Here is a 27803-nt window from a genome sequence, read left to right on the forward strand (position 1 = left end):
ACATCTAGAAGTAGATTGCTGGGTCATATGGTAGTTTTATTTATAATTTTTAAAGAATTTCCATACTGTTTTCACAGTGGCTGTATTAATTAACCTTCACAACAGCAGTGCACATGGGTTCCCTTTTCTCTGTATCCTCACCAATACTTGATATCTCTTGTCTTTTTTATAATAGCCATTCTAATAGGTGTGAGGTGATATTTCATTGTGGATTTGATTAGTGACATGGAGCATCTTCCCATGTACCATTGGCCATCTGTATGTGTTCTTTGGAAAAATATATATTCAGACGCTCTGCCAATTTTTTAATCAGATTGTTTGTTTTTTGCACAGCTTTTTGCACAGCTGACCCTGAATCCTATGACCATATTAACTCACTTATTAGTTTTTTCTTTCCTTTTCTTTTCTTTTCTTTTCTTTTCTTTTCTTTTCTCTTTTCTTTTTTTAGAGAGAGAGGGCTCAAGTGAGTGAGGGGCAGAGAGAGAGAGGGAGAGAGAGAAGCAGGGCTCACCCAAAGCGGGGCTCATTTGAAACAGGGCTTGAGCCCACCGGAAGCAGGCTTGTGCTTACCTGAAGCGGGGCTCAGTCTCACCAGATGCAGGACTTGAACTCACAAATGGTGAGATCGTGACCTGAACCGATGTCAGATGCTTAACTGATTGAGCCATTCAGTCGTCCCCTCATTTAATAGTTCTAAGAGGGGTGAGTTTGGGTTTGTTTGTTTTTTTGAGATTTCTTGGAATTTTCTACATAATCACATCATCTGTGACTAGGCACAGTTTTATTTCTTCCTTTATGAGCTAGTTGTCTTTTATTACTACTTCTTACTACTAACTAGGACTTTTAGTATGATGTTGAGTAGGAGTAGTAAAAGGACACATCATTGTGTTTAGGAAAGCATTCAGTCTTTATCAGGCTGATGTAGTTCCCTTCTATTTCTGGTTTGTTGAGTTTTTAAATCATGAATAAATACTAATTTTTTTAAGTTTATTTTTATTTAGTTTGAGAGAGAGAGCACAAACAGGAGAGGGGCAGAGAGAGAGAGAGAGAGAGAGAGAATCCCAAGCAGGCTCTGCCCTGTCAGCACAGAGCCAGACGTGGGGCTTGATCTCATGACTGTGAGATCTTGACCTGAGCCAAGATCAAGAGTCATATGCTTAACTGACTGAGTTACCCAGGAACCCCTAAATACTGAATTTTATTGAAGTTTTTTTTTTTTGCATTAAGTATCTGATGATGTGGTATTTCTTCTTTATAGCTTTGATATGATAGATTACACTGATTGTTTTTGAATTTTAAATGGATTTATATTCCTGGGATAAATCCCATTTGGTTGTGATGTATTTTCTTTTTATATGTTGCTGGATTTGATTTCCTAATATTTTGTTGAGAATTTTTGCAGCTATGTTCATAAAGCATATTGGTCTGTATTTTTCTTGTGCTGCCTTTTTCTGGTTTTGATATCAGGGTAATGGGCCTTATATAATTAATTGGGAAATGTTTTCTCCTCTTCTGTTTCCTGGCAAAGATTGTTTAGCATTAGTCTTATTGCATCTTTAGATGTTTGGAACAGTTTGCCAGTTAAAGTATCTGGGAACTGGAAGAGGTTTTTTGGTTTGTTCATTTGTTTGTTTTGGAGGGGCAGATTTTTTTAAGTTGATTTACTTATTTTGAGTTAGGGGGCAGAGCAGAAAGAGGAGAGAGAGAATCCTCATGCCGGGCTCAAACTCTGAAACCCTGAGATCATGACCTGAGCCAAGGTCAAGAGTCAGATGTTTAACCAACTGAGCCACCCAGGTACACCGGGAGCAGAAGATTTTTAACTATAAATTTGATTTCTAGATAAGTATAAGATTATTCTTTCTTCTGAATTTTGAGAGTTGCTTTTAAGAAATTGGTTCGTTACCTCTAAGTTTTTATTTTTATTTATTTAAAAAAAATTTTTTTTTAATGTTTATTTATTTTTGAGACAGAGAGAGACAGAGCATGAATGGGGGAAGGTCAGAGAGAGGGAGACACAGAATCTGAAACAGGCTCCAGGCTCCGAGCTGTCAGCACAGAGCCCGACGCGGGGCTCAAACTCATGTACCGCGAGATCGTGACCTGAGCCGAAGTCGGCCGCCCAACCGACTGAGCCACCCAGGCGCCCCGACCTCTAAGTTTTTAAATGTATGTGTATATAGTTATCATTTCAGTGTGTGTGGAGTCTGTAGTGATGTCTCCTTTTTCATTTTTGATGTGATAATTTGCATCTTCTTTCAGCTTTTCTTTGTAGATCTGGTTAGTGGTTTGTCATTTTTATTGATCTTTTCAAATGATCACCTTTTAATTTCATTGATTTTTTTTCCTATTATTTTTATTTTCAGTTTCTTCTCTTAATTTTTTTTTTGAAGTTTATTTATTTATTTTGAGAGAGAGAAAGAGAGATGAGAGAGCATGAGCGGGGGAGGGGCAGAGAGAAAGAATCCAAAGCAGGCTCTGCACAGCACAGAACCTGATGTGGGGTTCCAACCCACAAACCATGAGATCATGATCTGAGCCAAAGTCAGATGGTTAACCAACTGAGCCTCCCAGGTGCCCCTGTTTTCAGTTTCTTATTGTATTTATTAGGACTCCTTTCTGCCTTGCCATGGAATTATTTACTCTTATTTTTGTTGTGTCTTAAGTAAGAGGCTTCAATTGTTGATTTGAGATCTTTGTTTCCAAGTGCTACAAATTTCCATATAAATACTGCTTAAGTTGTATCCTACACATTTTGGTGTGCTGGATTTAATTTTTATTCAAATCAAAATATTTTCTGATTTTCCTTGGGACAATTTTGAATGTCTTTGCTTGATAATTCTAACATTAGTATCAGTTTGGGATTGGTTTTGATTGACTTTTCTCATTATTATGGGTCCAATTTTCACTTTTACATGCCTGGTAATTTTTGATGGGATGCTAGATATTTTGGATTTTACCTTGTTAAGTGCTGAATATTTTTGTATTCCTTTAAACATTCTTGGACTTTGTTCTGGGACAAGGTTAAGTTACTTGGGAGTAGTTTGTCCTATTTGGGACTTGCTTTTAAGCTTTGTTGGTTGGGGCCAGATCAGCATTGGGTTAGGGTTTGTGATTCCCCATTACTGTGGAAAGACCCTTCTGAGTACTGCCCCTGATGCCCTGTGAATTACAAAGGTTTTCACTCTGATTAAGGAGATCATCTACTATTTCTGGTAGCACATGAGCTCTACAAAGGATTTCTTCTGATTCTTTTGAGTGATTCTCCCTACCTCAGGCTTCAGGTGGTTTTTCACATTCATGGAAGATCAGTTCTCCACTAAATAACCAAGGGGACTCTCAGCAAATCTCTGAGTCCCCTCTCCTTATACTCTGTCTGGTACCCTGCCAAGTGAACCTTAGCCACTTTTGCCTGCCTGATCTGCCACCTCTGTGCTCTCAACTCAAGGAGTGTGCCAGGCTCTGCCTCATTCCTCTTCCTATGTCAGTAGCCTGGAATATTTCTCCAGAGAGTAAACTGGGGTGACCGTAGGGTTACCCTGATTCTTTGGGTGATGATAAAATACATGTTACTGCTCAGTAGATGTTTACAAAAGTGTTTGGATGGGAAGGTCAGTTGAGTACTGGAGAACAAGGACATTATCAGATCAGCTCACCAGGAAAGATTTTGGAGCTTCAGAGAATGATCGCAGCTCATGAGTAGATTCCATGTGAGTCAGATTCTAAGAACCTCAGTAAAGTGGAAAGAATGATGTCATCATGATCACCATCATTGGAATTGTCTATCAACACCACTATGTTACAGAGCCTGTACTCTGAGATCGGGGGTAGGGGCTCCATGTGAGTTTTTGAACTTGATCCTGGTGGTAGACATGCAGTGACTCTCCTCAGATCATAGCATAATTGACTAATGGTCCCACCTGCTGTCCTCTGAAGCCACCATTGTGTTCCCAGCACTTCCCACAGCCTTTTCCCCCAGCGCCCCCCGCCAGCAATTGAGTGCAACAGGGATTTGGGTTTCAGGACTTTGACTTTGCTGAAACTTCCTTGTAAGTGTTGCTGTAATCTAAGTCTTTCCCTACCCAAACTCCCTTCTTTGCCCTCTGCCTCTATAGCATCATTCAGACACTCTTTGTGATCTGATAGCTCTTGGCTTCCTTCATTTCCCCCATTACCCTCCCAGGCATTTTCCCCAGTAAAGTGTCTTGGTGTCTGCATCTTGAACTAGCACATTGCTCATGTAACTCTAGGAGACAGGAATACTATTTGTTATAGACTGAACTGTGTCCCCCTAAAATGCATATGTTGATGTCTTAACCTCCAGTGGGACTATATTTGGAGATAAGGCCTATCAGAAGGTAGTTAATATTAAATGAGGTCATAAGGCTCAGGCCCTAGCCTGGTAGGGCTGGTATCCTTTAAGAAGAGGAAGACACACCAGAGATCCCCCTACACCTCCCCCTCCACTCACTGTGGGCACAGAGGAAAGACCATGTGAGGGCACAGTGAGAAGGTGACCATCTATAAGCCAGGAAGGGAGTCTCACCAGAGACCAATGCTGCTGGCACCTTGATCTTGTACTTCTGGCTTCCAGAACTGTGAGAAAATAAATGTCTTTTGTTTAAGCCACCCTGTGTGTGGTATTTGTTATGCCAAACCACACAGATGAATACCCCATGGTATTGTACAGATATGAAAAGTGAGGATTGGAGAGGAGAGGTAACTACCCCAAGGACACACAAATCATAACTGGCTGAATTAGATCCAAGGGCAAGTGTGACTTGATTATTTTTTTGTAACGTTTTAAAAGTTTATTTGTTGATTTTGAGAGAGAAAGCATGAGCTGGGGAGGAGCAGAGATGTAGGGAGAGAGAGAAAATCCCAAGCAGACTCTACATGGTCAGTGCAGAGCCCAATGCCAGGCTCGACCTCACGAACCGTGCCTTCATGACCCGAGCTAGAGTCAGACGCCTAACCGAATGAGCCACCCCGGTGCCCCAAGTATGATTTTAAATTCTGCTTGTCATGACCATGCTATCCTGGCACTCCCTGGGCCACGGAGGACGGAGAGGCAGTAGCTTCAGTGTGAGAGGAGACTGCAAATGAGGATGGACTGTGGAAGGAAGACTTGGGAAGAAGTTGGCGAGGGGGTTAGTTTGGAGAATGCTCAGACTGCTGTCCATCACAGATGTGGGGTTTGGCCAGAGGTGCACGTGGCATCAGTAGAGCAAGCATGTCTTTTCAAGGTGGAGGTCGTGGAGGCTCTCACTGAGGTGGGGGCTTCATTCCCCATGGCAGCAGCAACCACGTCCCACGTGGAGGTGGTCATTTCACAGGTGGCAGTGGCGGCAGAGGAGGATGTGGACAGGATATGGCCGCACAGTCTTTACCAAAGGCCAAGGCCAAGGACCTCCGGAAAGTGTCGTTTTTTTTTTTTTTTTAATTTTTTTTTTTCAACGTTTTTTATTTATTTTTGGGACAGAGAGAGACAAAGCATGAACGGGGGAGGGGCAGAGAGAGAGGGAGACACAGAATCCGAAACAGGCTCCAGGCTCCGAGCTGTCAGCACAGAGCCCGACGCGGGGCTCGAACTCACGGACCGCGAGATCGTGACCTGGCTGAAGTCGGCCGCTTAACCGACTGCGCCACCCAGGCGCCCCCGGAAAGTGTCGTTTTTATTAGGAGAGTTGCTGCATCCTGGTGACGAGGACATAGTTTGTAAATGTACTATAGATGAAAATAAGGTGCCTTCTTTCAACGCTCTGGTTTGTTTGAGAGAACAAAGAACAAATTGGTAAGGTGAACTATTTGGACAACTTTGAGATTTTTATTTTTCAGTTAAATCGTCAGAAACTATAAAGGTATCTTCCTTTAAAAAAAAACAAAAAAACTGCAGAAGTTTTATATGGACCCATATACCCTGCTAGCACGGCAGAAGTTTTTACCTCCACCTCCAGGTGAGAAAGGAGGTGGTGGCAGAGGGGAGGTCGAGTAGGAGGAAGAGCAGGATGTGGCCGAGGTGGAAAAGGAGGTGGAGGGTGGAGCTTCAGAGGAGGAAGGCGGTGGTGGTTTCAGAGGGAGAGGATATGAAGCGTTAACAGCTGACAGAGAAACTTCCTGCGGGATTGCTGGCTGTGGGTCAGAAACTTGTTTCTTGAGCAAGTCTTGAAGACCTGGTCATTTTATGACACTAGAACTAAAATGTCAACGCCATGCAAAAATGAATGCCACAGGGGCGCCTGGGTGGCTCAGTCAGTTGAGAGTCCCACTTCAGCTCAGGTCATGATCTCGAGGTTCATGGCTTCCAGCCCTGCATCAGGCTCTGTGCTGACAGCTCAGAGCCTGGAGCCTGCTTCAGATTCTCTGTGTCCCTCTCTCTCTGCCCCTGCCCTGCTTGTGCTCTGCTCTGTCTATCTCTCTCTCAAAAAACAAAACAAAACAAAACAAAACAGTGCCACAGAATAGGCATTTTTGCTCTAAAAGAGAAGGAACATGTGTTTTAATGTTTTGTACAATGCTTGTAACTCTGTGGGTGCTTAATAATTGGGCAGTTTTCATTTAGGGGGAAAAAAGACAGGGGGAAGCATTTACTTATAAGAGAAACTATTTAGTTTTTTTAATTTAAAAAATATTTATTTTTGAGAGAGATTGGGGGAGGGGCAGAGAGAGAGGGAGACGCAGAATCAGAAGCAGGCTCCACGCTCTGAGCTGTCAGCACAGAACCCATTGCAGGGCTCGAACTCAACAAACAGCGAGATCATGACCTGATCCAAAGAAGGGCACTGAGCTGACTGAGCCACCCAGGTACCCTGAGAAGCTATTTCTTTAGGATAAGGTGGAGGAACATTTGGAGGAAAAAGGGGGATAGCTAGGTGATTTTTCTTCCTCAACTCTTAGAATAATTATGGAAGAGTCAAGGTCTTCGAACAGAAAAACCAAACCAAAACAAAACAGAAAACCCCAAAAAACCCTTGATAATTAAGAAAATTCACAGAGGCCAGAATTCAATGTGGCCGGCTAGGGACTGCCCACCAGAAGTCAGTTCCCAGATGGGGATGTGTGGAGCCCCCCCCCCCAGAGGGGGAAGCAAGGAGCTCCTGGAGCCAGGGGGGTGTGAGGTGACAGACAGAAGTGCTGAGAAAAGCCCGCTCAGTGAACTTTGCAAAAGAGAGAGAGGGAGTGCCAATACTGAGGAAATTCCAGCTGCCGGTGACTAGACATAATATCTGAGCAATTACTGACTTTCTCTTTTCATCACAATATTTTCGTGTCTTGTAGACACAGCTAAGATGTCACGAATGTAAATAATTTAGTACAGTGTTGTCATCTCTTGCTGAGTTGCCTTAAGCTTGACATTAGTAAAATGCATCTTACTTAAGGAGAGTTTTCAATACTTATTTGCTTTTGCGGTACAGAGACGGATGATTATGCTTGTAAGACGATTTGATAAAAAAAAAAACAGCTTATTTCATAAGAAAAAATTATGTGTTGCATATTGTTTTCTCTCCATATGCCTTGGAATCTTTCAGTCAGACGGAAATGTGATACCTCAGAATCAGTTTTCCACTCCTGTAATAAAAGCTACACCAGTTCATCCATCAAAAATAGAGGTGGTTTAGGAAGAAATGACTTTGCTTTCATGAAAGAAGTCCCAATGTTGTTTTATTTAAATATCTAACTTCCTGGAAAACTTGATGTGGGCGGTGTGTGTGTGTGTTTGTTGTTCTTTTTGTTAGTAAACAGGAAGCCCCTGAAAAGATATACTCCCAGGATATAAATTCAGATTTTCTCATAGTTTCTTTCTGAATGGGTTTTCTTTTGTTAATTTTCCTTGCCCCTTCATTACAGAGCACTGTATTAATTACTCATCTCTCTCTGTCTCTCTTTCTCTCTTTTTTTTTTTTTTGGAAGATATTCTGAAGTGGTACCCCACAGACATAATGTTATGACAATGGAATTTCAGAGTTTTGGTTGACTGCTTGCACAGAGGTTTTATTTGGACAGGAATGCAGGACATTGGCTTTTTTAACAGAGGCTATAGCTTTTCTTTCTATTTTTTTTTTAAAGAAGTTACTTGTGGGAAAATAGTTGAGAGTATCTTATTAATGATTTTCCCCGTGGATTTTTGTTTATTTCCCACCCCATCCCTCAGATCTTTGTAACTAAAAACAAGCCTCCGTTCCCCATCTTGGTTCCAGTGGTTTAAATGTTTGTTGGTATGTGACTTTGTTTAGCAAAGTTTGTGTGATTCTTTTTCTTTTTTTTTCCCCCAATGATCTCAGTTTGCTAAACATTGCATAATTTTTAAAAAATGTAGTAGATTATTATTTGGCCTCCCTAAACTTCGTCGTCGTTGCTGTTTTTTTACTTCACTCAGATTATTTTATGAAATCAGTCCAATCCCAAAGTTGTTTGTTCTTGGCTTTGACTCTGGGTGGAGGTGTGCTGTGATTTTCATGAACTTTGATGTTTTCTGTCTTATGTAGGCTGGGACTTGAGAGTTTTCAGCAGTTTTCCTGCAAACCAGGGAAAACTGTGTGTTGAATAAAGCCCTTGCAATAGGCTGTTCAGCCCTTGATTCACTTTGATGTGCACAATTCTGCAGATGGCTTTTGGCCAAGAGCTCTTGTGCTGTTCATATTGGAGAAAAGAAAGCATAGGAACATAGGTGGTTGGCCCTCGGACAGACTTATTATGTAAGATCATCTAGTCCACAGATAAACATGTGGCACAAATATCCTATTCTTCCCTCCTCTGCCTGTAGCAAAAAATCAATCATCAATCATGTTTTTTGGTTTTCGTTTTTTTCTGTTGGGCCGTCATGGCCACATAATCTTTACTGACATGGTATCCCAGGTTCCTGCTAAAATGCCAGTGCAGGGGCGCCTGGGTGGCGCAGTCGGTTAAGTGTCCGACTTCAGCCAGGTCACGATCTCGCGGTCCGTGAGTTCGAGCCCCGCGTCAGGCTCTGGGCTGATGGCTCGGAGCCTGGAGCCTGTTTCCGATTCTGTGTCTCCCTCTCTCTCTGCCCCTGCCCCGTTCATGCTTTGTCTCTCTCTGTCCCAAAAATAAATAAAAAACGTTGAAAAAAAAAATTAAAAAAAAAAATAAAAAAAAAAAAAAATGCCAGTGCAGTGGCATATGAGATGGAATCTCTATCAGGAGATTATAACCTATCTCTTACATGTCTGGAGACATGCGGAAGTTCAGGGTGAGGCCCAGGAATGTTGGAACTTAGAATGAATCCCCAAGAGTTCAATGACACAAGCTTGACCTAAAGCTATACAACTTGCCAACGGTGCGATTTGGGGCAAAGTTCTTTACCCTCTTGGGCCTGTATTTACCCATACGGTGTGTGAAAATAGAGACTCCACCATACGACTGCAGGAAAGTAAAACCAGACTAATGTACAGGAAGCATTTAACCTAGCCCTTGGTTGTAGTGTTCAATCAATGGGGCTGTCATCATCATCACCCTCATTATTAGGGAAGGTGACTTGTTTGAGATACTACAGCTCATTAGGACTAGACAGGGTTTCTCGGTTTCAGCAGTACTGACATTTAAAGGGCCAGATACTTCTTTGCCATAGGAACTGTCCCGGGCCTTGTAAGATGCTTAGCCACACCTCTGGCCTCTACTCACCAGATGCCAATAACCTTGCTCCCCAAATTGCGACCAATGTCTCCAGACACTAACAAATGTTCCCTGGGGGGGCACAATTTCCCCCAGTTTAGAACCACTGGAAAAGACTGAAGTTCCCCTTTGTGCCTGAACCTACTGTCAGGGATGTCAATCGTGTTGGTTTTGTCATTGAGTTCCGAGGAATCTTTAAAAATATATATATATCAGCTACCGGCTGCTTTGACATTTCTGCCTTCATATCAGGTTACAACTTTTTCTATTTACCAACCTGTGAGTAGTTTTGTTTAACAGATTAGTAGCTCCGAGGTATTTTTTTTTAAGTTTATTTATTTATTTTTGAGAGAAAAAGAGAGAGGGGGAGAGAAAAAGCCAGGGAGGGTCAGAGAGAGAGGGAATCCCAAGCAGACTCTGTGCCATCAGTGCAGAGCTCCATGCGGGACTTGAACTCACCGACTGTGAGATCATGACCTGATGCTTAACTGATGGAGCCACCCCAGTGCCCCTAATAGCTCCAAGTTTTAATTAGGCTTGTGTAGTAGAACTTAAAAAAACTGTCAAGGAAAATGCTCATAATATAATTTTCAGCGATAATAGCTACAGTCCAAATTGTATAATAAAAATGAGGGTATAATTCATTTGCATCTTATTATGTGTTAGACACGAGATTATAACCTTAATGTTCCCATGTCATACGATTGCTGTGATGCACAAGACTAGTGTGATTACTCCCATTTTACCGATGATGTAACAGAGGCACAGAGTACCTTGCCCAAGGACCCACCGCTATGAAGTGGCAGAATAGGCCATCCATCCTAAGCAATTCGTTTCTACAGTATACAAACAGACATGCTAGAAAAAGATAGGGAAAGATACGTGCCCAGATGTTTACTGTGATTACTTATAGATGATGGGATCACTGGTGTTTGTTTCTTATTATTTATATTCACTGTTTTCCAAATTTTCAGGTTTGATTATGATTTTTAAAAAAGCATTAAGAAAAAGCTGTAATGATGCACCCCGGCGACTTTCATAAAACAAGTGATTAATAATGTTTACAAGAGGCTTCCTCCTATTCATTTGATCTTGCTTAGGACTGATTGAAAAGCAAGAGGAATTGTATCTTCAAGTTCTCACATTAGATACCAGAATCAAAACATACAGATCCTAATGTAACACATGGCTATTGAGAAGTGGGGGTTGTACGCATTTGGAAGCTACTTTTCCCATATAAGGTTGTTCTGTAAGTCATCAGATGGAATTTTTAAATAAACATATTACGTGTTATAGATCTGAAAGAATGTCGTCCTTCAAGATTTCCTACCTTGGAAATTCTCTGTTTGTTTGAATGATGAAACCAGTGGAAAATCTTTTGAATTTCACTTTTGATTATTGTCTTTAAAGCTTCTTTTTGAACAACGCAAGAAACCCCGGCGTCATTATTTCAGTAAAACACCAGGAATTACCCACTTGGTTGCTCTCCCTCCCAACCCCAAGGCATGCTCTGAATTACTGTTTGGTCATTTTCAAAAATCAAACCGAGCCACGTGGATAACATTTACCATAAGAGGCAATGTTTTAACCAGTGTCTTAATTTTCTGAAGGAAATTCCAAAAAGGGAGATCCAAATGTGGTTTGATGAATGGAATCATTGTAGGAATAAATGCAGAGATCTCGAAGGTGAATAGTTTTAAGTCTACTGCACACATTGGGAACCATAAATGCAGTTCTCTGTGTGTGTGTTCATTGGCATTATTTTACAGCTATGCATTATGTGTTTCAGTTCCGAATATGATACTTGCCTGGCTTTATTCCCTACGGCATACATTTCCAATTTTAAATAACTTTGAAAGATCTCCTGTGTGTCTGTTCATACAATTAAAAGGTCTTGGTGGTTCTGGGATCCACGTGAAGCTTTAAGTCTAAAAGAACTCATGTAAATACATTTGTTGAGCTAGGAGACAGAAAGGTCACTAGAGGTCCAGGTTTCTCTTTGTCTGCTGGAGCTGACATAGAGGGCTTACTGCTGGTTGCTTCTCAGGTGAGTGGAGACCCCACTCATGGCTCTCAGGGCCCTACCCCGCTCGCTCACTTCCTCGGGACTCCCCCCGCAGCCCTCTCGCTGGCCTCCAGAATCTGATGCTCAGCAAAGCCACTCTTGTGTTTGAGATCCCTGTAAAGGGAACCTTCACTTTGAATTCGAGCTCTCTTTTCTGAGTTGAGTGTTATTACCATTATTTTATAGTGGGGGAAGTGAATGCCAAAAAAGCGATGGAGTCTCCTGACGGCGTAGTGACCCCATTGCTTGATCCTTCGTTTGTTCATTCATTCACTCAAATATTTAAGTATTCAGTGTGTGCGCTGAGGAATTTGTAATGAGCAAAACAGAGAGGTCTCTGGCCTCGCGGAGCTTATTTCTAGGGAGAGAGCCACGTGATAAATGAGTAAATTAATCAAGAAATAAGCCAGAAAGGTAGATAATTTTGGAGAAGGGAAGGACTGTATCTAGAAGAGGTCATGGAAGTTTTCTCCAAAAGGGTGTCATTTTAACTGAGACCTGAAGGCTAGAAAGATGTAGCCATGCAAAGAGCTTGAGGAACAGCATGCCAGGTACAGGGAACAGCAAGGTAAAGGCTCCAGTCCTCTAGTAGGTCATTAAAGACAGACTAACCACAAGTATCATCGATACATAAAATAGACATAAAATAATATTTTCCTAAAGAAGGCAGTCCTGACACAGGTGAATTTTAGAGAGAAGCATTTGTAAGGAAGCTAGACAGGAGAGAATTCTAAATTCTACATTTATTTATTGTAAACCAGAAAGGGCAACTTTAACATTCCACATAACCAAAGAGCTGCTGTAATTTTTTCAAATCCTAGTATTCAGTACTCAACCTGACCTGAAACTTTGAGAAAAGCTGGGGTCTTCCTTGTTAAGAGTTTTCTTGCCCTAGAAAAATCTGACTTCAATGGATACTGGAGCAAAGCATTTTTGAGGGAGTGTGTGTCTATGTCTGTTTTCTCTGTTCACATGATTTCTTTTCCCCCGAAGGAGACCAAACTGTTTATAGGGAAGATGGAAACAAACAAACAAGTGGGTAATACACTTCCCTTCCAAACATTCAGAAACATGTGACTGTTGCCATGAGGCCCACAGCCCAGCCATGCTTGATTCTTGGGAGCATACATGCCTTGCTTCCTTGGGGATAATATAAATTATCCAGACCATTATCATCTCTTCTCCAGAATTCTAACTTCTGAATTCTGACCCAGAAAATGCACCATTCATTCCCCCTGAGCATAAAATTCATGCTGCCCAGTGTCTGTTGGAACAACCAAGGAAGATTTGATTGGCCTCATCTACTTTCTGGTGTCCTGTGTCCTAAGACAAGCATCCAGAAGAGGCTATTTTCTGTGGCCCGGAGGGAAGACTGATTTTGTTGTTTCAGTTGGAGCCTTGTACGTGTGCCAGAATCTAATCTTTATTCCACCGTATCTCTCTGGGCCCCGAATGCTTTTCAATGGAATGCCACTGAGAGATGTGTCCTGCCTCCTTCCCTCCCTCCCCCAAACCATATTTTGGCGTCATTTAGTTTTTCTGAATCTTTCTGGGACCAATAGCCTTTTTCTAACTAAGCTGGGGCTTCAGATGGGTTTTCAGAGCGAGCTGATCTTTCCACTGTTGGTAAATTTACCTTTAGACTTCTTTGCAGTGGGTTCATAGTGACCATGTTACCTTTGCAATGCATTTACTTCTCTTTTTATGCAGTGCCTCCAAATCTACAAAAGTTTTATTTGGGATCTTCTTAGAGTTTAAGTGATAACTCTAACAAAATGCATCCTTTTGGCGAACTTGGTCAGTTTACATCGGTGGTTACCCACTCTAGTTTCTTCTAAAAAAATTTCAGTTGAAAAAATTAGATAGAGTTCACTAAGAAATTCACTAGAACGTAACCTCCATAAGGGCAAGGATTTTTTTCATCTTTCGCTTACTTCTCTTCCCTATTGTTTAAAATAGTGCTTGGTACACAGGAGCATGCCGGGAGTATTTGTTGAATGAGTGATTGCATGACATGGAGATCAGGCTTGCTTGTGTGAGGGGCCCTGGCAGACGCCTACTTGTGCTTCTCGCGAGACGATCAGATAATTCCTCCAAAACCCATCTGCATCCTTAGACTCAGGTTAGATGTAAAAACCATCACAATGCCTAGGCTAGCAAGTCTTGGAAACAAATATTTTTTGGCTCCGAATCATTCAGTCAATCCAGTAATCATTCTGACATTTCCAGCATTGATCGTTCCAACAGTAGGGCTCCATGAGCTGTTGAGGAGCCACGCAGAGAATGGATGCATTAGCAGTGAGAAGGTGGGGCCGGTGACCCCCCCCCCCCACATAATAAACTCCCTAGCTTCCTACACCTGAGATGCATATGCCCTTGGACTTCCCAGAAGAAGGGGAATGTTAATTAGAACATCCAGATGAAGTTTCTGCCTAATTTAAACCCCATGCGTCATCTTATGAGATGCAGTATCCCTAAAGTTCTCATCCATTTGTCGCCACTTCCTTTATTGCGTTTTGTTTTTAGACCGACAGCCGTGAGGCTGACAACACATCTGACGTTGTTTATAGAGTCATGGACTCTAATAAAGTCTGCTTAATCATGATGGAGCGAAGCAGTACTGCCAAGAGCTTTGTCAGAACTAGAAGGGGGTTGGCAGGTGACTGACCCGGGCTACGGAGCCCACCCTGAGCTCTATTCAAGTTAGAAGTGGCCTCATCTTAAGCCATTCTGGGGTGTGTGTGTGTGTGTGTGTGTGTGTGTTTTAATTTTGAGAGAGAGACAGCAAGTGGGAGTGGGAGGGTTGGGGAGAGAGAGAGAGAATCCCATGCAGGCTTTGTGCTGTCAGCACAGAACCGGACAAGGGGGGAGAACCCAAGAACTGTGAGATCATGACCTGAGCTGAAATCCAGAGTCAGATGCTTAACTGACTGAGCCACCCAGGCGCCCCTAAGCCACTCTGTTTTGAAAAGAAAAATGGGCTACTCAGTTACAGATGCAAAGGAAATGGATTTCTGCTTGTCTTTTTTATCAGGTAAATACCAACGGCAGGGAGAGGAATGTTGGTGGCCCAGAGAGAGTCCTGCCCAGAATGCCTGCTCTGGGGTGGGGGTAGGGGTACCCAGAGTAGTGATTTTCACCTGAGGGCAATTTTGTCTCCCAGGGGACATTTGGCAAGGTCTGGAGATGTCTTTGGTTGTCACACCTGTGGGAGGGTGTCACTGGCATCTAGTAGGCAATGTATAAAACAGCCCCCCAGAGCAATGAATTATTTGGCTCTAAAAGTCATTAGTGCTCAGGTGGAGAAACCGATCTGAAGAAGCCTTGTTTCCTCTCTTGTGATTGTCCCTGCCTGGGGAGGTAACTCTTCTGTTGCTGTTTTTCAGTTCTGACTTAGAAAAAAAATTACCCCATCTTATGCTTGCATCAACAGTTAGTAACATGGAGGCCGATGGGTTGCAGAGGTGGGCGGGGCCGGGAGCCTAAGAGGAATGATTTGATATGCACTGAGAAAATCCAGGTAAAAAGTTTCTCTCCTTCCAAGCTCTGAGGCCTAGAATTCCTTCAGATCAAACCTGGAGAAACCTTGATCAGGGAGTCAGGATTCCTGGGTCTTGAATCATGCTCTGCACTTCCCAAAGCACTAAGATTTGTTGAGCATTGACTGTGCACCCAGCTCTGGGCTAAGCTATGCACATGTATTCTCCTAATTCCTTCCTCCCAGCAACCCTGTAAGATGTGTTCAGTTACTACCGCTATTTTGCCGAGGAGCAAACGGAGGCTTGGAAAAGTTCAGGAATTTGCCCAGAGCGGCACAGTCGTAATCATGGGGCTGTGATTTTCCAACAGGTAGGTCTGATGCCCAGGACTCTGTCAGGAACCCGCATCTTACTCTGCCTAGCTCTGAGGTATCTTAGCTAACCTAAGGAGGAAGTCGATCCCCGTGACTTCTAGGAACTTCTGACAATGCTGTGATGTCCTTATTGGTTCCTTTGTTTTACATCTTGCCCTTCTTAAAGGTTTCCCTTTAACATGGAAACAGTCCAGGATAGGTAACAATTGTAAATCCCCATGAAGGATTCTAAACCTTAAAGTATATCACAACCAGCTGGTGAGCTTCTAAAAATGCTTATTTTCGTGGCTGCTCACCAACACTCTGCTTTAGCACGTTTGAAATGGGCGCCTAGAATCCTGATCCTCCCCAAGGCCTCCAGCCAAGTGATTCTAATGCATGGGGTCTGAAGCCCACAGTAAAGAATGTTATTCCGGCCCCTTTTGGGGAATTGGTTTAATTGATTGGATGCTGGCCACAGTGGAAGTTAGGAGTGTTTTGGGTGAATTGTGGCGCCTAGATTCCTCACCTTGGCAGACCTGGCTGTGCCTCGCGTCCTCTGGTTCAGCTCCGCCCATTGGTTCCCAAGTACTGCACATTAGACTCACCTGGGTGGGGAAGCTTTTAGGGGCCCCTGGTAGCTCAGTTCGTTAAGTGCCTGGCTTTGGCTCAAGTCATGATCTCCTGGTTTCTCATTTCAAGCCCCGAGTCGGGTTTGGTGCTGACAGCTCAGAGCCTGGAGCCTGCTTTGGATTCTGTGTCTCCCTCTCTCTCTGCCACTGGCCGCACCCCCCCCCCCCATCCCCGCTCATGCTCTGTCTCTCTCTCAAAAACGAATAAAATAAAAAAACATTAATTAAGAAAAAAAAAAAAAAGAATCACCTGGGAAGCTTGTAAAACCGTGCCAATGGGGCACTTGAGTGGCTCAGTCGGTTAAGCGTCCAACTCTTGATTTCAGCTCAGGTCATGATCTCCTGGTTTGGTTTGTGAGATCCAGCCCTGCATCAGGCTCTGTGCGGGCAGAGGGGAGCCTGCCTGGGACTCTCTCTTTCCCTTTCTCTCTGCTCCTCCTCCGCTTGTGCACTCACTCTCTTTCTTTCTCTCTCTCTCTTTGTCAAAAATAAATAAGTAAATAAACAAATAAACATTAAAAAACAAGAGAGAACACCATGCCAGGTCATGCTCTAGGTCAATTAAATTTTTTTTTTTCAACGTTTTTTTATTTATTTTTGGGACAGAGAGAGACAGAGCATGAACGGGGGAGGGGCAGAGAGAGAGGGAGACACAGAATCGGAAACAGGCTCCAGGCTCCGAGCCATCAGCCCAGAGCCTGACGCGGGGCTCGAACTCACGGACCGCGAGATCGTGACCTGGCTGAAGTCGGACGCTTAACCGACTGCGCCACCCAGGCGCCCCTAGGTCAATTAAATCCCAATGTCTGGGATTTGGAACTGGCTTCAGTACTTTTTTTTTTTTTTTTTTTTAATATTTCCAGATGATTCCTTTGCTCACCCGTTTGGGAACCACTGTCAGGCGTGTTATGGATTGTACACCTTTTTACCTGAAAGACACTTCCACTATCCCAGTCCTTCTTATGTCATAAGACACATCTGCAAGCCACTCTATTCTCTATCGGCTGTCCAGATGCCCCCTCTCACTCCTCTGCTTTTTATACTGCGTTTAAGTTTGTCAGCTCATCACCTTGTTTGTACTTACTATGTGTCTTCCCCCTGAGGGAAGAGACTTTAACGTGTATGGCTCTCACCTGATAGGAGGAGCAAGGCTAGGTAAGGGAAAGAAAAGACAAAAGCCAACTGGTCTGCCATGGCTTTCTTCGTGCTAGCCCAGATGGAGAGGAATAATAATGGTTATTATAAGGAGGTTGCCCTGGCGCCGGACTCCTTGAATAAAATACCCTAGTAAAACTTTGGACCTCCCTCTTCTGGGGAGGAACAAAGAATCCTGCTAAAAACAGTACCTTTTAAATAATGATGTTATGACTGATATTTTGAAATTGGGAGTCTGCTGACAAATGATTCAGAATGTAGGAACAATTCAGAACGCGGACCAGCTTTCCTTACCAAGACGTTTGGGGCGACTCATGAAAGCTTGGGAAGGAGTTTAAGAATGAGTCAAAGTTCTCTCCAAAGTTTCCCTTTCTCTCTTTTGGTTGGTTGTTACCTTGGTCACTTAAGAAACAAACCCCGTCATCCCGAACTGACATGGTGACTCAGTTTCCCCAAAAACAGGAGTTGCACAGGGTCTGACTGTCACTTAGATGTCCCCGCAGCTCTGTTATGCTCTGCAGCCTACCTAGAGTTTTTAATGCTTACCTATTTTTAAGAGAAAGAGAGAGCACGAGCAAGCATGAGTGGGGGAGGGGCAGAGAGAGAGAGAGGGGGACAAATGATCCTAAGTGGGCTCTGTGCTGACACCAGCGAGCTGATGGGGGGCTCGAACTCAGGAACTGTGAGATCACGCCCCAAGCCGAAGTCAGATGCTCAACCAACAAAGTCACCCACGTGCTCCAGCCTAGAGGTTTAAAAATGAAGACTCTTTGGATGAAAAATCTCGATTTCTCGCCTCTCTTGAAAACTCAAAAACTCTTCCCGCCCTGAGTTCGCTTATTTGGTGATAACAGTCAGCATTTGCCCCACCCCCACCCCCTTTCTTTGTTACTTATTGTGAGAGAGACAGAGAGAGTGTGAGCAGGGGAGGGGCAGAGAGAGAGAGGGAGGATCTGGATCAGGCTCTGCTGTCAGTGCACAGCCCAACAGGACACTTAAACCCATGAACCGTGACCTCATGACCTGAGCCCAAATCAAGAGTCAGAAGCTTAACCAACTGAGCCACCCGGGCACCCCTTTTTGTGGAGGCCTGTGTGCTCTAAGTTGCCAGTCTGCACTCCTTCCTAATTCCACACAAACCATTTCAATTTAAGTTGCCTATCTGAATTTGGGGGGCTGGGGCATCAGTATCACCTGTTGGAACTTGTGAAAACACCAATTGCTGGGCCCCACCAATCTTCTTTAAGGAAGGGTTGTCGGTTCCCTATGTATGTATGAATGTATGTATGTGAGTTTGTATACATGGAAGTATGTGTATATATTATCAGCATGGGCTTACGTGTATTTATTTCATTCTTTAGGTTACAATCCAGTAATATTGTTGTTTCTTTTCTTGCTTAAAATGTCTGAACTTAAGGCATTGGGGGCTCTTTCAGGTTGGTTCCTGTGCCTTTTCAGTAAGTCTCTCCACACCTCACCCAGCCTTCTTTTTTTAAAAAGCATTACCTTTAGCACTTTCTGGTACCAGAAGATGCCCCAGGCTTATCTTGTATTTTCTATACTTCCCCTAAAGACTTAACTAGTTCTCCAAGGATCCATGTTTCTTTTATTGGAGAAAGGTATTTAGAAACCAAGGTCTGGATGCTAAGTGTGCTCATTGCTAGTGGGGTGTCACTGCCTCTAGCACCTCTCAATGGACAGACCTAGGAAATACATGTAGGCATGCTAACTCATGCATATACTCACACAGATGTATTTACATATTTGTGAAAAATATATGTATACATACATACATATATCTACTGTCTGTATGGATGCCTTCAACTCCAACCCATTACCATAGGATTCATCCTGCTCTTGGGGGTATCAGATTTTTAATCTTTGTATGGCTTTTTTTTAATGTTAACAGGGGCTCAGAACATCCTGGGGGGTGGGAGGAAGGAATATTTTATAAATATTACTGGAGGAAAAAAAGCTGACCCCAAGCTTGGCATAACAAACATGTCAGCGTAGCCCCATGGTTAATATCCTTCAGCCCCAACTGAAAGCTACAGTTTGGAACACACAACCTCACTGTTCCTGAAGGTGGGCAGACGTGCCTCACTTCCCTTCTTACACAAACAGTTTGTCTCCAGCCCTATGGAACAATGCCTATTGTAACGCTGAGCTGGCACTTGTGGATTCTAAATATAAGCCAAGATACTTCTCAAAGATTAGAATCAGAACTTTGCTTTACATGTGAAATCTTATTTTGAATGCAGGTACACAATTACTCACTCAGAGACTTAATTATACTGCCTTAGGATAGTATTACAATAGTTTTAATTATTTTTTGGGGGGTTACAAAAGTAACCTTTTGTCTCTTGAGGAAGGTGAAGTGACTATAGTCTTTTTGAGAACTTGAAATACAAATTAACCATCGGCTGTGAGGTTTATCTGTGGTTCCTTCATGTTTATTCAAGAAGCAACCATACTTGGATGGGCTCCTCCTTCTTCTCATTATACTTAATGTAAATCTAGTGCTGCTTGGATATGTCTTTATGAACTGTGCAGAGAACTGGAAAGAGAATCCAACCAAGACGGTTCATGGGCTGCTGGAGGTGTGGCTCAGTGGTTTGGAAAACATTCTGGGTTTTAAACAGCAACACCTATAATTATGGAGGCGTCATCCCTTCCATAAAAAAGAAAACAAAACAAAGAAAGCAAAGCCCTTCTACTAACAAGGTGTAGTCATAGCACATGTTCAGCCTTCCCCAAGCCTGTCTGGCATTTGTTTCTGGCCTGGTGGGGGAATATCATCCATCTTTCGCTGAGCACTCATCAAACAATACAAAGGTGAACAATTGGAGGGCAATTAGCAGTCCCTTTGGGGTAATAGGAGAGAGAAGTCACCTTGCTATTAATTTCAAAGGAATTAATCATGGTTTACATATGCGATTTAGTGGCTTAACGTTGCAAGGGGTTGAAAAACAAGGAATCAACAAAGTTTACGAAAGACACCGGTGTAGCAAACCAGGTATGCTGGCCAACTTACAAAACTATCTGTTGAGTAGTCTAAGGCTGTAAAGATTGAGATGGTGCCTGTTGTCTCAGGGGCTACGTGCACCACAGATCTGTGTTTCTCAAACTTGCATATGTGTGAGACTCAGCTGGGCAGTATTGTTAAAATGCAGATACTTATCCAGTAGGCATCTCGAGGGGGCTGGGATTCTGCATTTCTGATATGCTGTCAGGTGGTGCTCCTATTCCTGATGACATCTCATCTTGCATAGCTAGGCTGTAGATTGTTCTGGTACCTGTGGTAAGGTAGGATTGAGGCACTCATACTCCCTTTATGTATTTTGAAATTACCAATGTGTTGCAATGTGAATGTCCTAGGGTTAAGGGATTAGAATAGCTTTCTGGAGTAGAGGTACTCGGCCAAATAGTTTATTGTATCTTGTCGTTTCTAGGGACTACAGTCCATTGGCACCTATAGGGCAAGGAGCTATCCTGTATGTTACAGTTAACAGCAACCTCTTTTCGCCAGGACCAATTTAGAAAAACCTAAACATATTTTCAAGCCATGTTTATTTATGTTTATAGAACTGTGCCCTTAAAAGCAGGAAATGCAATCTGTGTGATTAAGTCCCCTTTCTGCGATTAAAACCTCAGAAAATGCGCTGTTGTCTCTAGTGATACTGAGCCTCTAAATAAATTTTGTCTTGGGGAAACCCCTTTTATTATTTTTTTTCAACATTTTTGTTGTTGTTACGTTTATTTTTGAGAGAGACAGATCATGAGTGGGGGAGGGGAGAGAAAGAGAGAGAGACAGAGTGCAAGTGGGTGGAGGGGCAGAGAGAGAGACACACACACACAGAATCTGAAACAGGCTTCAGGCTCTGAGCTGTCAGCACAGAGCCTGACGCGGGGCTCCAACTCACATACCATAAGATCACGACCCGAGCTGAAGTTGGACGCTTAACCAACGGAGCCACCCAGGCACCCCAGGGAAACCTCTTTGAAACAGGGTTCTTCTACCATTCCTTGACTAGCTTTTCAAGCCACTCACTTATTCAGTGTGGTTGGTCTCAGAGTGCCTGGGAAGAGTGTATACTTTAAAACAAGAGATCCTCTGTTGATTTCTGATGTGGACATACAGTGACATCAAAATAGAGGACACCGTTCTCTTGCCTCTTACTGTGAAGCACACCATACGTACCATTTTCATTTGCCATATTTCTCTTCCAGAAAGGAAACTTGGAGTGTAAACATTCATGTAAGAGTCTGAATGCTTTCACTAACCTCTCCCTTCCCCCTCTCTCCATCTCTCTTGCCAACCCTCCCCTCCTTTCTTCCCCGTGTTTACCCCCCACCTGGATGCCTGCCACTCCTGAGGGGAGACAAGTGAGTAGATGGTTGAACTTGCTCTCCACCCTCCACAGCCTCAGTTTCTCCCACTTGTGAAGGGGTGTGTAGAAGCCAGGTGGGTTGCATAATGTCTGAGGAGTGCTGGCACTCCTGCCCTGTTGTGAAGTGCAAACTGTAAGATGGGAAATAGAGGCATCGAGCCAGGACACCTGGACTCGAATCCTTGTCCAGCTACTAACCAATCTCTAATTTGAAATACTGTACTTGGTTAGTATGAGACTCGCTTGCCACTAGGATGGCGACAGGTAACGTTGTATCGCATACAGCTATACTCCCTCTGCTATCAATTTCAAAATTTCAATCCTTCCAGCTTTTCCAAAAAGCAAAAAAACAAAGAGTAAAAATTCTCTGCTGACACTCACGTTAACACTTGCAGCATTTACAACTCTCCCTTTAAAAAAAAAGTTAGTTGTAATTTGTAATTTTTTTTGCCACTCTCCCTTTCTAACAAAGGAATTGACGACTTTGTTTTCATCGTTTGTTTTTAATTCACGGAGTGCGATAGTGAGTTCCCATTTAAAGTAGTAATAGAAAAAGTAGGTTGATGTAAAGAAGATATTTAATACACTTGCCATATTAGCTGTAGTCCAATGAGTGTACTACATAAATTATTCAGTAACTATCATGTTATGCAGATATGGCAAAATATTAGGAAGGTGGTAACTATAAAGAAACACTGAATTAGGTGAATATAAAGTTTCCGGTTAACTCTAAACTTATAAAAGCATTCAGGTATCTTGTCCACCCCAGTTTCTGTTACCCCAAATGTGCATACATTTATCAACAAAGTACTTGCAGAACAAAGTTGGTGTCTGATGTATAGGCAATTGTATGTGACAGGGCCCTAACACGTTCTGATACCTTTGAGGAAATTTTGGTTGCAGTTCAGGATAGTTTCCCAATTTTCCTTTCACAGTTTTTTTTTTTTCCTGTTACTTCAAACAGAATCAAACGGGGACAAGCACCTTTGCATTGGTGTAATTAAAATACAATTATGTCAGGAACATCTGTTGAAAAGGGGATTTCTATTTGTTTTACCACCAAAAGGTGGCGTCCTACCCCCATGCCCTTTATTTAAAAGCCCTTCTTGCTTTAATTTAACAAAAAGAAACTTCCAGTTGATTACAGATAAAGAAATTAAAATGTGCTCCCTATGAATGTAACGTGACAGTGTTGAAAATGAACAATATGTTAAGCTGCAGTTAAGTTTCCCCCTAATGTAAGCCAAATGGATATGGAGTTCTTTAATAAGGTGGCACATTAGACAGTATTATATACAAAATTGAGTACAATATATCATGGGATTTACAACCAGGATTTCCTTTTGTCTGCAAAACTTGTTGTCAGTCTGACTTTGTCCCCCTCTTTCAAGTGAATGTAGAATTTAAGGCAGTTAAAATGCAGAATAAGACCAGCAGGAACCTAAAGAGCGTTTTAGTATGGCAATACCAATAATTTTTTAAAAACTCACCATCCAATCTGGAAAACGGTATTGGAACATGAATTGTTCTTTACAGACGATGAATAAATTTGTCACATTTAAATAAATTGCTATTCTCCTGAGTTATAATTCTGCAACCCAACACATACCATACACATATCTGGCATAAACATTTTAAAAATGGAAAACACCCCCGCCCCCACCCCCCCAGACTGGCTGCTTTGTAGATTTCCATTTAATTCCATGTGAATTCAGCACAGGAATTTCCAGTGATGTTAAAGGACTGTTCTAACTATGAATTGACTTGACATAAAGCTTTTTATCAATGCCTAGGTCATAGTAAACATTCAATAAATATTAGATGTTATTACTGAAAGCTTTAGGCTGTGAGTTCCTCACAGGACAGGGATTTTATTTATTCTTGTAGTCATCACTGCCTACTCTATGGTCTAGAATATAGAAGGTACGTCATTAATATCTTAATGTCTTGAATCAAAGATAACAGGAACCCTAGTCTCTAGAAAGCCAGGAAGTTCTATACAAACTAAAATGCATTTTCTTTATCTGTATTCTAGTCTAAAAGATCCAATGGATGGTCTTGTCTGGATAGCATAGAATCTTGCACAGCATGCGTTCAACATGAATTCTATGCTGGAATTACCTTAGTACAGTCTTCCTTTCTTTGGCTTTATTCTGTAACACTAGTAAATGGCTTTGTTATTTTTTTATTTGCAAAACAGATACAATTTTACAGTGGTAGTCTTACACTGTTACTGCAATAGAGATTTAAAATTCTTCTGTAAATGAATGTTTAACAATATTTGTAAAAAGACATTATACATAAGAACTTATAATAACCTTCTCAGGATGTTGATAATCTACAATTGTGCGGGTCTCAAGGAATGAGCAGTACTTGTCTCCAACCACAGCCCCCCCCCCCCAAGTACTTTGTAGGAATCCACAGGAGTGGCTTTCCATACATTCTCATTAAGAGTTGGCCTGTTACACCAGCCAGCCAGTAGCTGGAAATGCTGGCTTAGGAGTTTGGCAGCATCTGGGGTGATGGGCCTGAAAAAAATTATTTCTGTTAACAACAAGCCATGGAACCCTCTATCTTTCTAAGTCACATTTTGGAAACAAAAAGTCTTCCTTCTCAATTTGTGTTGATAAAAACGAAAGAAATACCAGTGTCTTTTGTTTTGTACATGTATATGCATATTTCAAAACATTTCATTCAGGCTTCTAATTTACTCCTTAAAATTTCTAAATTCCACCAAACTTCAAAACAGCAAAAAGAAAAAAAAAATCTCACCTTTTCAAAGAATTGGACAGAGCTTTCTGCATGTGACTGATCTCTGGGAGAGCAGGTAATTTGTGTTAAACAACTGATTGACATGCTAGCCCCTGGGCGTTTTCCTAAGAGAAACCGTGGCAAGAGCACAGCTCCTGATGCAGCAGCCACTTTCCCCCAAAGTGGATCAAACTACACATTCCAGCAGTGAGTCTGACAAGGAAGAGGGGGAAAGCTCTCCCACATTACACTCTCCTGATTCAGGAATACAGGGGGAAAACCCCCTCGCTGGCGGGTTTCTGTTTCCCTGCAAACAGGGGTTTGTCCTTCTGTTGAACTTTCACCTCCCGAACTCGCCTTCTTTCATTGGACAAAGTGCAGAAAGAAAGAGGAGAGACCTAGGGAGGACGGGAGAGAAGGAGAAAGGGGGCTGAAAACACCACCCCCACCTCCCCCTCCTTCAACTGTCACTGATGGCAAAACACTTTCACTTTTAACTGGAGGAAACTCACATCCTTGCCTACCCTCTCTCCTTCCTTCTATATTTTTAGCTCAGAAACCAAGCAAATAGCCATCGCATTCCTATCTTCGTCCCTACTTGTTAACACTCTCCCTCTCGTTTTTTCTGGTGTCTGAATGGGCCCCCCAATTCCCCATCTTGCGAGGGATCCTCCCCTCCCCCATGCCCCTTATTTTTCCAGGTCTTTCTTGCCAGATCCCTCTTTGGCCAGGGACTGCTCTGGCGTTCCCTTCCTGTCTCTGGTCTGTGGGGTTCTGCTTCCCTCTCCTCTTCCCCATCCAGCCCGGACGCCCTTTACTCTCATCTCCCCGGAACCCGCCCCCCCCCCAGGCCGTGCCCCCTCCCCCCTTCTTTGCCAATTGCGATTTTTTTTTTTTTTTGCTGCGAGCCTTGTTGTTTACCCAGCAGGTGGATGTGACGTCAGGGACGCACAACAGCAAAAAATAACAACATCTCCCTCCGCGACGTGTTGGCCTCTCTCGCGCGCCTTATTTATTTATTTGTTCCGGGAGGCGGGGGTGGGGGTGGGGAGGAGCAGGGTGGGCGCCAGCGCCCGTGTGGCCCGGAGAGGGGGCGGCGGCGGCTCGCGCTCTGGGGGTGCCGGGGGGCCTTGGGGGCGCGTGAGGCGGAAAGGGGGCCCTGGCAGGAGGCCGGGAGGCGGGCTGGGGAGCGCCCCCGGGCCGGCGCTCCCCGCGCCTCTGCCGCCGCCGCCACTGGCGCTGGCTGGGCTCCGGGAAGCTAGTCCGGAGCGGAGGAATCTATTGTTATTTATTGTGTGGCGGTTGCATGCTGTACTCGCGGCGGCCCGGCCCTCGTCCGGGAGTGCGTGTGTGCGCGCGTGTGTGCGCGAGTGAGTGTGTGCGCGGGGGTGCGCGCGCGGGCGGGAGTGGGCGCGCGCGGGGAAAGGCCCGAAAACACCTTAGTTTGCACCGAGAGACCATTTGCAGCGGGTGAGTTTGTATTTTTCCATTTCTGCTCCACTTTTTCCCAAGCTGCCTCCTGCCTTGTTTCCGCCACTTTAAACAACAACAACAACCAGCACAAAAAAAAAAAAAAAAAAAAAAAAGAAAGAAAAAGAAAAAAAGGAAAAAAGAAAAACTACTTTCCACCTCCAGGCTCCACGTGCATCTCCCCCCAGCCCTCCCCTCTCAGCCTCTCTCTCCCCCGGGGCCGGGGCCCAGGCTCTCCGGTGGGGGGGGGGGGAGGGTTTACCGGCCGGCGCGGGGGTTGGGGGCGGGGGCCTCCGGCGGCGGCGGCCGCAAGCTTGGGTCCATTTCCATAAGTCAAATGAGGGTGGGGGGGCGGCGGCAGCGGCGGGGAGGCGAGATCTTCTTCCCCTCGGCCCCTTCGCGCCTGGCTTTGCGCTCTGGGCGATCGCTGCGGGAGAGAAATCAATAAGCCCAGGCCGCCTGGCGCAACTTTCGATGTCGGGCGTCGGGATGCCAATCGAGTAGCGAGGCGGGCGCGAGGCCGGGGTCGAGTCTGTGGTGGGAGGGGGCGCGCGCCGGGAGCCTTTGGAGCCCGAAGTTTGGACTTGGAGCAAACTTTTTCCCTTCGCTCTCCGCGAGTGTGTGCCCCCTCGGTGCCCCTGGATTGTAATGACGGGATGCCCTCACCCTGGGGCCCGCGCCTGGGGACATCCTCGGTGCCACACGCGCCTGGCCCCGAACATGACGGCGGGGACACTCCGCCGCCATCCCCCGGAGCACAGAAAACTCGGACACACATTCGCGCACCCCCACCTAGACACGCACCCTCACACGCGCTCGACCCCGAGAACCCAGCCTCGCCGCGGACAGGCCCGCGACAGCCGTGGCCACCTCCGCGGGTGGGATGGGAACGGGGTGCGCTGCGGGGAGTCGCCGCATCGGGTCTCCTCCCTTCCACCACAAACACTTTCGGGGTTTACTCTCCTTTGAAGCTTGGGGTACCGGGGGTTTTCCCAAGCCTGGATGTGTCCTGAGACGCGCGGGAGTCGTCGGGTCCCTCTGGCCCGGTCCCGGCAGCCGATGGCTCTCCATCCCTCGCCCGCACTCCGCCTTCCTCCCGAGCTCCCTGCGCTCCATCGCCGTCCCGCTGAGAGGACTCGGCTGAGCCGGTAGCCGGGACTGCGTGCGCTTTGGGTGGGGACGGCGGCGGTGGCGCCGGGGAGCGGAGAGTTTGCCAGTTGCCTCGGGGTCGCGGTCATTCGCTGCCTCCGCCTCCCCTCGCCCCCGCCTCCCGCCCCCCTCCTCCCCAGATACCGCCGCTCGGAAACTTTGATTCCTTCTCCTTTTTGGCCCTCGGCGAGTCCCCCTCCCCACCTGTTGTGAGCTCCGCCTCGGTCCCCGGAGACTGACGGTGACACACGCGGGCGCCGGGGAGCTCCGCGCCCAGAAACAAAGTCGTATGCCCCCTCCCCAGTGTTTGCTTCGAAATCGCAGCCTGCAGCACCCCCCCCCCCCTTTCCCGCGCAGCTCCCGCCCCTGTGAGAATAAGGACTAAATAAACAGTTGTAACTTCAAACCTTGCGCCTGCGATCGTATCCCTTTCCCACCCCCTTCCCCCCTTCCTCCCCCCTCCTTTTTTGTTGTTGCAACTTTGTAAGATCCTGGGGAAGGTGCTGAGACTTCGGCTCGGGCCGATTTCCCGGTCTCGGGATCCTTGCAGGGATTCCCTGAGCCACATCCTCCCTTCTGTCCACCCGCACTCCTGGGTCCTCCTATCCCGCCGTTCTCTCTGTCTTGGTCCCCCAGCCTCATCACTTATCCCACCCCCCTCAGTTTCCCCCAACCTGAGCCAGGAGGACTTGCTGAGGGTCGCCCCGGTTTCTTGTCGACCGCAG

At 44.7% G+C, this 27803-nt stretch overlaps 1 protein-coding gene, 1 long non-coding RNA gene and 1 pseudogene across 2 annotated transcripts in view; all 3 read left to right on the plus strand.

Annotated features, from left to right (window-relative positions):
* The window catches only part of EIF4E3 (eukaryotic translation initiation factor 4E family member 3), a 225658-nt gene that overhangs the window by 111004 nt on the left and 86851 nt on the right, over positions 1–27803 (plus strand). The window lies entirely within an intron of this gene.
* Positions 1973–8878, plus strand: LOC131511017 (H/ACA ribonucleoprotein complex subunit 1-like; annotated as a pseudogene).
* Positions 15182–20977, plus strand: LOC131511027 (uncharacterized). Its single transcript, XR_009261308.1, has 2 exons — positions 15182–16718; positions 16950–20977. It is a non-coding gene; the product is annotated as an uncharacterized LOC131511027 (long non-coding RNA).

The sequence above is a fragment of the Neofelis nebulosa genome, chromosome 4, assembly GCF_028018385.1.
Source record: "Neofelis nebulosa isolate mNeoNeb1 chromosome 4, mNeoNeb1.pri, whole genome shotgun sequence".
Taxonomy (NCBI): Eukaryota; Metazoa; Chordata; class Mammalia; order Carnivora; family Felidae; genus Neofelis; species Neofelis nebulosa.